General features: G+C 31.5%; 1 protein-coding gene across 15 annotated transcripts in view; it reads left to right on the forward strand.

Moving 5' to 3' along the window:
• The window catches only part of LOC143192891 (maternal protein pumilio), a 434,284-nt gene that overhangs the window by 281,046 nt on the left and 138,981 nt on the right, over positions 1 to 14,257 (forward strand). The gene's annotated exons all lie outside the window — the stretch shown is intronic.

A 14,257-nucleotide genomic window follows, 5' to 3' on the forward strand; every position in this document is an offset into this window, starting at 1 on the left:
GACAAGTATTCCGTATATATTCTTCTTGAGGTTGCAAAATAAATTCGGAAAACTTCAAATTGAATCTTGTAAAACTCGAAATGAAAGTAAACACAAATCGGTTATTAACCTCTTGTTCGTTCTGCATAAAATATTGAAATACTTACTCCATCGCGAATTCTAGAATCTTTTTATTATCGTTGGTTGGTCACAATTCTCCACAATTCCGTGACAGATATCTTACTTGCTTTGATCACGTTTATGCCATTGATACCTTATAAAATTCAAATTGGTTCTTTTTATCCTTTTTCGAATATATGAATATATTGTGAGGAAGTTATATTTTCTCAATAAAAATATCGCGTATTTTGCATCGATTTTAACAATATAACTTTCCCCAGTCGCTAATATCAGAGGTAGATTTGCTTTAAGTCGTTACAAGATTTTTTAATTGCTACCGATATTACGTAAAAGTATAGAAACGAAAAAATGTTCCGTATGTTATTCCGATTAGATTTTCAGCGATTGCTACGTACGGCATGGTATTATTGCCTCTAGAAAAAAGAGAAAATTGGACGATGTTAAAATTGATTTTTATCAGTCAATTAAAAAATAGCATACACGGAATAATAAGTGCAATATTACGAAAGTTTTTATACACCTGGCTGGTTTGTTTCCAACAATTACATCAAAGTGATTGTACTTCAAAGAGAAACACTTTGTTTTCAGTTTTACTTATTTTATTATTTATTTCAATAATATGTTATTAACTCCTACGGTTGTATATGAACGGGAAACATTCTTGTTATTTCATTTTATGATAATGTTTTAATTAACAGATGAATTCTAATATATTGTCATATTAGTATTCAAAGTTTTTTTTTGTACATACGTCATCAAGATGTTTAATGTATTGCATATTGCAGTTTGCAAATGCCTTTTCATTTTATTCTAGTTAAAAAGTTATTAGTTTGAACACGTAAACGAATGAGCCTGTCAAAGTCGTCCGGTGTCCGGTTGTCAGACGTATAAAAAATTCTTGAAATCAGTAGTGATAAGGGGTTAGAACTCTAACCTATAAACTGTTGTGGCTGTATAATTAACTGTAGCTTTTAGATGTGCTATAATGTTAAAATAAATTATATTTGATAACATTTTTGTTCAGTTATTTTATTTAGATTAGAATTTTGTTTTATGTCAAAGCAACTCAGTTGATGCGGCAACATTGCGACGCCTTGATGTCACAAATTTAAATGACGTACGTACAAAATTACTTTGAACTGAGTATATGACAAAATTCTTTATTAATTATAACGAGTGCTAATTTCTTAAAGAATATCTGTATACTGATCTACCTTACTAAATATATCTCTACTAAATTAGAGTTACAGTATTAAGCTGCAGTTATTTCAGATTTCCATTAGTTGGAAGATTTATTTTTTATATCTGGCTCTAATATTCATTAGTTTGCAAAATAATTCTGACCGATTAGACCATTATTTATTAACATTTTAATTGGATACAATTAAAGGTATTAAAGTACGACCCACGAATGATCCCAGAGTTGTTATTCGGTATTTTACTTTGTATTATATTTTTACTCGTTGATACATAATTGGTTATATGTTTATCATTATACGTCATATAAAATATATTTAGTCAAAGTCAAACTCTGTAATCGAGCGAAAATTACATTGTGGTTCATTGTAAGTTAATTTTTGGTTACGTTATTGAAGTGAGTACCATTCTTATTTTACGCTCCACTTTCGTAGTAATAAAATACATGTTGTACAGTCTAATAAACCACAAAACCTGATGTTATCCTTTCAGCTAGATTAAGTTATAAACTATTTGTTGCCGTCAAACCAAAGTGCATTACGTAGAGCGTTACACTGTTGTACATATTTCCCTTTCCCAGGAAGTAACACGATAGTATCGTTCACTTAACCATTCACACATACACGCACAATCTCCCAACAGCGCTATGGTTTCATTTAATCTGGTCATGGCCCCCCTTGATAGGTTTTCAATTAATTTTTATTTAATTGTAACGGTTTCCGTGATAGTAACTGCTATTAGTTTTGCTATACCTATACCATATTTGATAATATCTCAGATTTGATTTATAATTGTTTTTATTCTTTATTTTAATGATTTTTTTTTTCAGGTAAGTTCCTTTACCTTATGGGATGTTTTACGCTTTAAATGCAAGTAAGGTATTGTTAAAACACTGTCATTATGAGATAACACTATTTGATCCATCGGAAGTTATCCTCGTTTTTCCGTTCTTAATCTAGTATCTTTTCTTGATGATTATTTTTATTTAGAAGTTACTTTTATATTAGAGACGATGTACTTATAGAACAAAAAACTTGAATACACTCTCACTGTTTTGTTCAACAATGTCTTTAGCAAAACAACGTTGGACCCATTGCCTTTATTATGTTACTGTTTATGTAAGCGAGCAAAACAAAGCAGCGATAACTTATTCACGTAATATTAATTTTTGTGGTACATTTTAAAGGGTAGTACTCAATGGATCATTTTTCAACTAAGATAACCATTTTATGGAAAATAAACCGTTATCTATAGCAAATAAACCATCTGACCAGCATATTTTATTAAAATGTGATCTCTACTTTTCATCGTTTTTTGTTTTAAAATAATTAATTATGTAAGAATTGATTAAAATTCATTAACTTTAATGAACTTTTAATGCCGTTTAATTTTTTGTATAGTAATAAAAATTCCTTAACAATCTCATAATACAACCTTATACCGTCATCGTGTTTAAGGCGAGAGACGTAATTGAATGCTCGCGAGATTAATCTGTAAGCCATAGATATAGGTTTCAATTAAGTCTTTGTTTGACAAACACCAACGTATTCGCCACATTGTTGGTTCAATTAAAGCAATTCCGAATTGATTGGTTCGGTCTCTATTAAATAAAATTGCGAGCATATAAAATAGTGATGTCGTACATATAACATGAGGATTGCTGGCGATGATATCGATTGCTCGGCAACAAATTGTTGTGGAATTAGAATGTTTTGTTAATATCTGATTCATTGAAAAACCAACTTCCTGTGGTCGCCCGTCTGTTATCATGTTTATCGAATCATTCGTTCAGTTATTTTTGTATAATAATTCCTAAATAAAGATACATATTTACATTAACAATAAACAATTTACATTACTTATTTTTATGATATAGTGAAATGTTATCACGCACTTTCGATTAAAAAAAATTTAAATTCATAAAGTCTCTATTGTTGTTAGTTAATAAATAATTTTGATATAGACGGTACTTATTGTGGTGTTGATGTATATATAACACATTTACAAGGTTGTGTTACTAAATAATTTGTGGGAATTGATTGGAGGAAAGCTGAAGAACATGCCATTAATTTTTATGAACAACTATATAACATTTTTGTTGCGTGTTTTGTTCTTGTGCCATTTTTAACGATGTTTCAATTTTTATTTTGATTTTTGGCGACTTTTTACTTAATTTCAGTTCATTCACTTTTTAACGTTTTTTTATAATAAATTAATCAAGTAAAAAAATATGTGCAGTATGTACTTTTTAGAACTCTTGTTTTTCATATGATATGATAGTCATTATTTGTTTTACAGAACTTGTTTAAAACTTGATTCAACATAATAATGTAAACTAATTAATAACAAAATCTGCCATATACGTCTGATCATATCAGTTATAACAAGTGACATGACATATCTACACCATGAACATTTCTTCGACTAGATAGGGTGAAAGTTGTCGAGGGCGTATACACAACAGGTCAGATATTCGTCAGACATAACAATGATAATGTTTCGCAAGCGAAAATAAAGCAAAATAAAAAGCAACCGTCTAATTTCTGCGACTGGATATGTATAATGCTATCTATTACGTCCTTTATTTTACGTGACGTTGATTTTAACGTATCGGGTCCGAACGAGAAGCGAGAACTTTTCAGATTAAATTGCCTCCGGCGTTCTTACGTCAAGGTTTTAGTTTTTCTGTTGGTACCAGTGACCGATGAATGAGCGTTTTTTCGTGTTGTCTAATTTGTTTTACCGCCACGACAAATGGAAATTCGATCATAGTTCTTGTTGCGATTTATATCAAATACATTGCTCCTTTATATCGTAGTTTAAACTTCAAGATAAAATTATCATTCTGCTGTTATGTCAAAAGTGTCAGTTGCTTAATACATTTTATAGTTTTTCAAAAGTATTTTCTAGAACTTTTATGTCTTCTGGAAAGGTGGACCACCGGAAGGATCCATATCATCGGTGTTATGATACCATTAATAGTTTCATCATTAATCACGAATCATTAATAGTTTTTTCAAATATTTTGCTTAGTGCTCGGTTATTTTGAAAACAAAGTTATTTCGCAGTTTTGTGGAGTAACAATTAAATGCTACATTATGTGGTCACAACAATACAGTTACAGTACAACATTTTTGGTAGTACATTCTCGGGCTTTAGTTACCTTACATTGGCATATATGATATATCCTATAAGACATCTTACTTCATACATAGCACTTCATCAAAATTTATGACGTTATCAAATGCTGCATTAACTTAGAATTTTGGCGTACGTTTGCCGCTTTGTAACCTCTAATTATTATTTTCAGTTAGTTAATTTTTAGTAGACATTTGACAACAGGGTCGGCCAGTACCAACACAAATTGAGTATTATAGACTGAGGTACTGATACTAATACTTCCGGTACATGTTTCGATGCATCTGAGTGTATTCTGCTTCTCTCTTTTTAACTAGCGTAAAATGAGAAGAATAAACCGCTACTAGTTTAAAAAGATTTTATTTTTTCAAATTGAATTTGGTATTACCTTTGACATCATCTATGACGTGCATTAGCTGCTTTATTGGAAGTACTATAATTAATTACTAGAAATAATAATTAAGTATTTGTATTTTTTTAAATTGAAACCTACATCGTTGTTGATTTGGATTAATGACCAAATCAGGTTCTGTTACACTTGTATGCATGTGTGCGTCTGTTACACATATATGCTGCCACGTTTGTTTCATATAAAAATCATAATATCATTTAGCTTTATCTTGTTTTTTAACTACTTTGGTCATATATGGTAATTTCTTACCAAAATTATTGGAATTCGCTGTTGAAGAAAGCGTTAAAAACTGTTCGCGACATTTATTTTCCGCAATTTTCGGGATACAAAAACAACGTGAAACTTCCTGCTGTATGCGAAAACATCCTCCTTCGCCGGATAAGGAAGGCTTTATGTGTTGATGCTATGAACTTTCTTCCTGTATAACAGTTTTCTATTAGAATTGTTAGAAACTATTGCATTCGATAAAATATAACTTACCCAATGTGGTGTAACTGTACCTACGTAAGTCGGTGATTGTTGTCCATACCATGCCTATTTTTTCTTTGCTCGTTGAAAAAGTTACAAGGATTTTCCAACTATCGAAGTTAACGTATGGTCGATTATGTAGCATCAATTAGAATAACTTAAAATCTAAAAAAAACTCACGGTTTTTTTACTGGTTTTTGTGTAGGTTTTAAGGGATTTCAAAATCAACTGGCGTTGTATCTTTCAGTGCTCTATTTATATATATCAGTTGCAGTCAATTAATATTTCTTACACGATTTTTAATTTTGATTTGGTCGTCTCCTTATCTTTGAATTAATTTGAGCAATGTATTGTTTGTTATGTATTGAAATGACAAAAAATGCTATAAAAGATCGTATTTATATTTTAATAGCGAAGTAAATTGAGATAATATACATCGCTTAATGACAAAATTTGGTTAGAGCTGATTATGACGTTACACAGCATAAATTAGATCATCCACTGTAAATTCCCAAAAGTAATTCACAATTCTAATATTATTAATATTAACCACTGGACTGTTAAAACACTGTTTTTGTTTAATAGATAGAATTGATGCAAATAACAAGTGATTATTTATTTAGTACATTAAACCGGTCCTGTAAAACTATTGTCGTTGACATTATCAATGGGCTTTTGTGCTTTCCAGGCCATATTATCTTCGTTACCCTCTGGGAACTAAACAAATTTCCATTTTGCTCGGACCGATATAACAGTCACGTTCTCGGCAAAATAAGGGTTGTAGCGATAACTTGATACGCTACCTTCACCCAGCTCTAGCCATTTATTAATCCGCTCTACGGTTCCGCTCCATACAACTGATTACGTCGTTGAAATGTCGCGGTTTTCCGATCCATTTCCGTACCCGAAAACTTTCCGCCATCGTTCCCTCGCCGCCTGCCAGCTTTCGGTTTCAATTTAATAACAACATTTTTTGTTTATGCGACTACAATAAGCAAATTATATGTAGAGTTTATAAAGCTGTCCTCCATTACTAATTAGCCTCATTATTAGGTCAATTAGATAAAGTTATATAATATGTACAATAATAAGAACGTCGTCTTCTTTTATATTTCGCAATTTGAAATAGTGATCGATTAATTAACAATGTAGCTTTTTCAATTTATTTTTCATGAATATTGTTAAAGTCCGAATGAGGCGACTTCAAAATACAACTTGCATAACAAATATAACTTGCATATGCAAAACAATTATTTCAATAGTTCAATTAGTTCGCCCTGAAAGTAAAAAATAATCACAAACATTCTGAGATTAACAAAGAAATAATACTTAGAACATGTGTCGACGAAACAATCATTATGAAGATAGAAAAAGTACAAGTGACAGTCAACAAGATCTACATATAGACTAGAGACTGGAGATTACAGCTCACAAGACCACGTACATCACGTTGCAAACATGACATTAGACAATAGACAGATCAGATCATACTCAAAGTCAAAGAAATCTATCTGTTACAAATATGGGTTTGCACTTAAGCATCAAACCGACTAGTAATCCAACGCTTGTCACTAAGTAGGAAACAAACAACTGCGCGGTTATGTCGAAATCGAATGAATTTACTAAGTTATCAAAAATTTCGCTTTAAATGTGAAATAAATTCACAGTAACACGGACGCAATACAACTACTCGGCAACGCACAAGAAATCAAAACATTGGAGCTCTAAACTCTAGCATAAGGAGTCTAATTTAATTTTAATTTGGGAAATAGATAGCAATGTATTATCCCGTACGCAAGTATTACAACACAATTGTAATACATTAATTTGTAAACTAAGGTTGTACTAAATATATCTAATAGTCCATGAAATAATAAGAATATTCACGATTTAATTCTCGACTTTTTGGTCCAGATGGTTTTTGTTCAAACGGCATTAATAATCCAAAAACTCAGTACTGTCCAATTGTAGCATTGTGCAAAATGTTCATTTTCTTAATATTTTAATATAGATAAGATCAAAGACATTTTATTAGTTATTAATTAATTTTAATTGAGATTGGGCATCGAATGGTATTAATCCATGCTTAAAAATATTTCAATGACTAATGAAATAATTAATAAAAATACTGTCGTTTCGTTTCCCTTTATTTTGAACTCGTGAAAGCTACACGCATATGTTCGAAACTGTTATCATCGTTTAAAATTCCAAACCGCGATGAACATATTTGTCTCTGCGGCATCCATATTTAGGCTAGTTTTATATTTGTGTGTTTGTGATATGACTATTAAAAATGCATCGATTGTTCGGTTCCACTTTTATTTGGTTTCAGGACCCATCGTATATAATTCGTCCGTGAAATTCGCGATTATTTTTAAAGCCTTATTTTGATAATATCCCGAATTCTATAGGCGTTCGAACATCTAATCCTGCGCCATTTTCGGTATTCCAGCGTGTACTAACAATTTCGATTTCGATATAATTAAATGTTTACTATAGACGTTCCGCTTCTTTAATATCACGGAGAAGCGGAAGAATAGCGTAGAAAATGAAATAATTGGAAAACGGAAAGCAGTTTGAAAATTCTCCTGCTATGGTCTTAAATTTAATTTTCGTCCATTTAGCACGGCCGAAAGCTCGTTAAACTGTCTTAAAACAGTCAGATTTTAACAGCAGCGTTATGAAAGGACATTACGCTTAGTAAATATTTTTAACGTAAATTCCATTATTCCAAAGCAACTAATGTAATTGATACCAATTATGAAAAAGTTTCATTAGCTGTCCGCCATTTGCCAAAGTTGTAGTGTTATATTAGGGGCTCGCATATATATGCTCATTTTTTTTTCCTTTAAAAGCCGTTTATTGAGAAATATTGGTACAATATTTATTATCAGAATATTTTCCATAATTTTTTACAAATTTCTCTCAGCTTTTTGGCAACATGCCGACATCGTGTCGAAAGATCGATGTTGGTTCGCCAGCGATCTTATCGTCTATTAATTTTCGCACTTCAACATTTCGAAATCTTGTGACAAGCTGTCGCTAATCAGAGAGCGCTATGTCTGTTATTATTTACATCCCGTCGTACGTGTGGCTTATTGTTGTCCTACAAAAAATATCTTTACAAACAAAACAAAAGTCTTTGCGCCTGTTACTGGATACTGTAATTTATTCAGCTGATGTTGGTTATCTGTAATAAGAGTTTCAATCAGTTTTAGTAGCTAGTCATATACTACACCTTGCTGGTCCCACTTTGAGATGCCCAGCAAACTTTTATGGCCATAAATATTCTGATTGGATATCGATATAGATGAGTCTTCTGGACAAACCCTATTCACTATATGCCACAGCAAAACTCTTCTTTTTTACCTTTCTTTTATCTTTTTTTCTCAGCAAGCACTGAAACCGTGATATTGAAACAGTTCGAAATGATATTTTTAACTAATTCGGGCATTAGCCATATTTTTGCCTTTTCTAAATAGAGAAATATAAAAATCATCCGTATCTAACTATTAAATTAGCTGACAATAATAAGATATCGATGTGAATATATAAGCAAGCACCTAATAGTTGTAAATAAGCGGTTTCAATAGCCAGTTCCGAGTTATATTGGTTGGCCAACTAAAGTAACTAATGATATTTATATATGGTAAATAAAGATGTATAATATTATTCCGAGAAAATCTAAAGGGTGTACACTTCCGTTTGTAAAGCAGTATAGGTAAATTTACGTTTGTATTAAAATTTTTATTTCTGTGCTTGTTGACATGTTTGGCTATGTATTAAAACTTAAAATATCCCAAAAATCTTTGTGTGGTTTAAATGCTTTCCATAATGGAAAATGTAATCTCGACACGTCGAGCGCCTTAACTGTTGCTGGCAAGCTATTGTGTTGTTACAGCTTCGAAATAATTACAGATTCCGAAGTGTTTACGTCGTTGTTATAGGCTCATCGTCATCTTATTTCACAGGCGGAAAATTGATTTTCATGCATATTATCAAATGTGTTACTTCACGGCGTCTACAAATTTCAGCTTTCAGAATTTGACTCCCTCGTTATTCGGTTCGAATTACTTGAAGCCGAACTTTATTGTTATATTTCGTGTAGTCGTGTTCCTAGTTGTCTAGTTTTTTCTAATGAACACAATTTAATTTATATATGTTGATATAGAAAGTCAACACTCGTTACCTAAATGCGAAGGTTTGAACAATATACTATCATTATCACAGTCCACACCGACTTCTAAGTAATCAGGTTGGTACTACATAAAATAATATTGTAAATAGATATATAGAAATGGGTAGGTATTAAGCTGAATTGTTTCCATATAGTAGAATATATTAAATGCGTTTAGTAGGTAGTTTAAATAAGGCTTCATAAGTCGGTTTTTTTTTTGCTAAAAATATTTTATTCCTAGAGTATTTCAACATCTTGCCGTCTTTACAATTCACTAGAACATACGTTTTCTGATTTCAGAGAAGAATTAAAAATGTTTTTATATCATGCCTTTTTATTCAAGCCATCAGTTTAATCAGTGGATGTTGAAGGAACGCGTAATATTCACTGGCACTTGATATATTTTCGGTTTGTCTCTCAGTTCGTTTTTCATGACCTTACATCTTTAGAACTGTAATACTCTCGATCGGTAAAGATCTTTTCACAATATCCAGTAGGATCTTCGGAATTACGAATTTCCAGTGAGAATGAGGCAAAGGTGATGTCACGACAATCATTGTTACTTTAGTTGTATACATTGTAATATTTTTTTTGTCATCTCTTCATATTAGTCATTATTCGGGCGCAAACAGAACGTATCAAGACCTATTTTAGACCAGACATGTGGAAAAGTAATATATCCCTACGAATGTAACCCTAATCAATAAGTGGAAAGCATGTTTATAGGAATATAAATCCATAAATATTTCCCCCACTCATAAATTGTTTCCAAATGTCGTGATACCGAAAATAATTTCGGGAATTTATATCTTCGAAAAAAAAGTAATAATTCGGACTTCTGTCGACCTAAACCGGCACCCTCTTACCTGTGTCGGGTAGCTAGCAGGAAAAAATGTTTATGTAAAGTTTTCTGCCACTTTAGTAGAGATATTAAACACGAAAGTCATCAATTTTCCTTTCGCCGAACGAGTGGCGACCGAAAGAAAAAAGTGCTCATCTATCTTGTTATTGACGCATAGTCTCTCACGCAATGCTTTCCTTCACGAATAAATCGGAACGTTCTGATGCAGCAGGACGTGAAGGAAATTTATGTAAACATTGAACCGGTTGATTTATTGATATTGCGCAAGAGGTTTTCAATGCTTTTTTTCTCTCAGTGCGACAAAAAGGGAACCGGTATCAACCCTCGGAAAAAAAGTCGGTATTAAATTGCTGCCAGGATCGATCCCTATTGAATTGGGTCGACTTATCAAGATACTTAATATGCCAGCTTTAAAAATCATGTCGTATTTAGGACTAGGTTTATAAAAAGCTATTGAAATCAACTTCCAAGCTTTATTTCGTGAATTATTAATCGGTTGCAGCAACTTCCAACTTAACTTAGTAATGTTATAACAGCGATTAGTGTAAATTAGAAGTGTAGTAGAAATTTAGATAATTTATAGCCTACTTGTAATTAAAAAAATCTTTCAGGCTAGATCATCAAATAAATTGTTTTAACACAGTCTCAATACTTGTTATTCGTTATGTTCCTCCTCCATGTTTTTGTTACTCTCATTTTTCTAACAATATAATGATAGCACAACGTTCATTTAGTCCCTATTACTCTTCCTTGACCAAACTATTACATTATTTTACCATATCATTACGTCCATCTTCTAGTTTGTATTTCTAAACGTTTTTCAGTATGCTTTCTGTTAACTTCAACGTATTTATGCCCAAGTACCCTTAAACTAACGATCATCATAGTGGTTTTCTGGAAAGCTAAAAGTGAAAGTAGTGAATCTCAAAAATGAAATTTAGACCGTTACATCATTAGCGCCTCTAATCTAACCTCTAAATTGAATGACTCAGTAATACAATGGGAAACTGTTATTTAATACACAGAAAAGTCTAAATCATCCAATCTAATAGTTAGATCAGTTTATTTCAATCAATATATTTTATCAATTGTGATTTCATTGTCAATCGCATAATAAGAGTAAATAACGACATTTCGATGGCTAGTTTAAGGAGGATTATATGGCATGGTGAATGGAGGTTGGTCGTTGAGGATAAACAGTTATGGTTTACATGATCTGACCTTTATTTTATGGAAGTTATAAACATATAGAAATAACAATTGATAAAAGGGATGGCAGCGGTGTTACCTGGAGACAAGACTTGAGCAGTCGATGGTGGCACGTCTGACATGAGCGATGGTCAGTTATTCCACGATATAAAATTCGACATGCTGTCACTACACTAGTACCTAGTTATGTTCCCTTTACCAACCAAAGGAACCGCAAGGACTACCAAATATCTCTATTTCATGAAAATCGTTCTCTACCAAATAATTTTTTATATTTGAAGAATTGGAATTCAAACGGTTCTAAATCTGACAAATAAGCTGTATCTAGCAATTGATGTTAGTAAATATTTTTTAAGCTGTGTGGGCAGGCGAATTGTTTTGATTGAAAATGATTTTGTAAAATTCGACATGCCTCAATGTCGCTACACTAGTAGCTAGTTATGTTACCTTCACCAACTAAAGTAACTTCAAGGACTACCAAATATCTCTATTTCATTAAAATCGTTCTCTACCAAATAATTTTTTATATTTAAAGAATTGGAATTCGGAAGGTTCTAAATCTGACGAATAAGCTGGATTTAGCAACTGATGTTAGTAAACATTTTTTAAACTATGTGGGCAGGCGCATTGTTTTGATTGAAAATGATTTTGTTCTTTAGTAAATTCTTTATTTAGAATTTTTTACATATAATTTGTTAAAAAGAATGAAATAACAATATTGCTTTGCTACTTTGGATTTAGGTTTTAGTTGTTGCGGAAGCTGCTTAGGTTTCCTTTAAAAATAGTTGTTGTTTTTCATTGATTTTAGGTAGTAAATAAAATAATTAATAATATAAATAAAATAAAATAAATTAATTTTTAGGATTTCTTTAACTAACTAATCATCTTAATCTATTCAATATCAAATATAATAATTGATATCAAAAATTGTAATATCTATCATGTGCTAAGATCATATAATAATTATGTTGTGGCTTTTTGTACATTTTTATTTCGCTATTTTTTTTTTAAATTATACATTGCTCAGTAGTTTTTGCGTCTAACATTTAAAAAAATCTCGAATAACCTCTTTCAAGTTCGAATATATATTAATAACATATTACGTTGCATAAATAACATCCTTATTCGACTAAAATTATTTTAAGCTTGGCTTTTGTTAAATTTATGGTATCATCGTCCGTAACCTTTTTTTATTTCTGCGTAACGAAGCTCACTTTTCTACGTACCATAGTTTGATTTGATTTTCATTTTATTACTTAATACCACTAACTTTATTTCTGATAAAATTTGCAATATCATTCGTAGAAGAGATTATTTCATAATATCAAGGTTTTATGATAAATATGTATCTTATTAACTTTTAATGCCGATTTCTGGAAGTTTTGAGATGAATTTAACAAGTCAATTGAAAAGTCCCCGGTCTACCATAATAAAACACATTTTTTGGTAAAATGAGTTTTTTTTATTCAACATAATTCCCTTCAAAGGTGATACACTGATTATAACGACCGTCCGACTTTTCGACACCATTTTTATAGTACGATTTATCCTTTGCTTCAAAATAGGCCTCCGTTTCGGCGATCACCTCTTCATTCGACGAAAATGTCTTCCCAGCGAGCATTCTTGTGACAACAGGAAATAGTTGCTGGGGGCGGCCAGATCTGGAGAATACGGTGGATGATGAAACAATTCGAAGCCCAATTTATGGATTGTTGCCATCGTTTTCACTGACTTGTGACACGGTGCATTGTCTTGGTGAAGCAGCACTTTCTTTTTCTACAAATACGGCCGTTTTCGGCGATTTCGTCCTTCAAACGGTCCAATAAAGCTATGTAATAGTCGCTGTTAATGGTCCTGCCTTTTTCAAGGTAATCAATGAAAATTATTCCATGCGCATCCCAAAATACAGACGCCATAACCATAACAAACTAATGATCCGACAGCTGTCAAACTTATACACGCATATTTTGAGAGTTAGGGCTAACAAAAAACATATTGATTTAATTCTAGTAGCGCCATCTATGTGTCAGGCTGGGGACTTTTCAATTGTCTTGTTACACTTATTTTGCTCTAGTTATAATTTGAAATGCTATCTTGATTGTTTTACAGATATTTATAAAACTAGCAGTAATTTAGAAAGGATATATTTCTAACCAAATAAAGATAGTAAGAGGACCTGTACAATTTTCAAAATACTAATAGAACAAGCAAGGTCCTACAGATTTAGATTGAGGTTGACGCACTTTTATTTTAAAAATATTCGATTTAACTTAATGTTAAGGTTATATTTAAAATATAATTAATTGATACTATAGTAGAATTATTAGCTTATATTTTCAATGAATAGTTCGTACTTTATAGGTTACCCACACTATTTTCACGCCATGTCTGATCACGAAATCAATTAAACAACAGTGTTCGACAAAATATATACCTAGTGATTGAATTATTCTGAATTATTTAAAGATTCGTATATACATTTTTACAATACGAAGAATTAAGCGTGAAAAATATTACTGAGCGACCTTCAAATCATCAAGAAACCATTACAAACACCTCAGACACTTTAAAAATAACTTTTGTTAAAAATATGATTTTGATGAATTGAAAAATAATGTTCAACGACGCCAAAATAAACATTTAATACAATTATTTTGATTATATCAAACGCTTC

This window comes from Rhynchophorus ferrugineus, unplaced genomic scaffold (genome assembly GCF_030347505.1).
Source record: "Rhynchophorus ferrugineus isolate W39M unplaced genomic scaffold, kcgeb_rfMv2 rfM3, whole genome shotgun sequence".
In the NCBI taxonomy this organism is placed as follows: Eukaryota; Metazoa; Arthropoda; class Insecta; order Coleoptera; family Curculionidae; genus Rhynchophorus; species Rhynchophorus ferrugineus.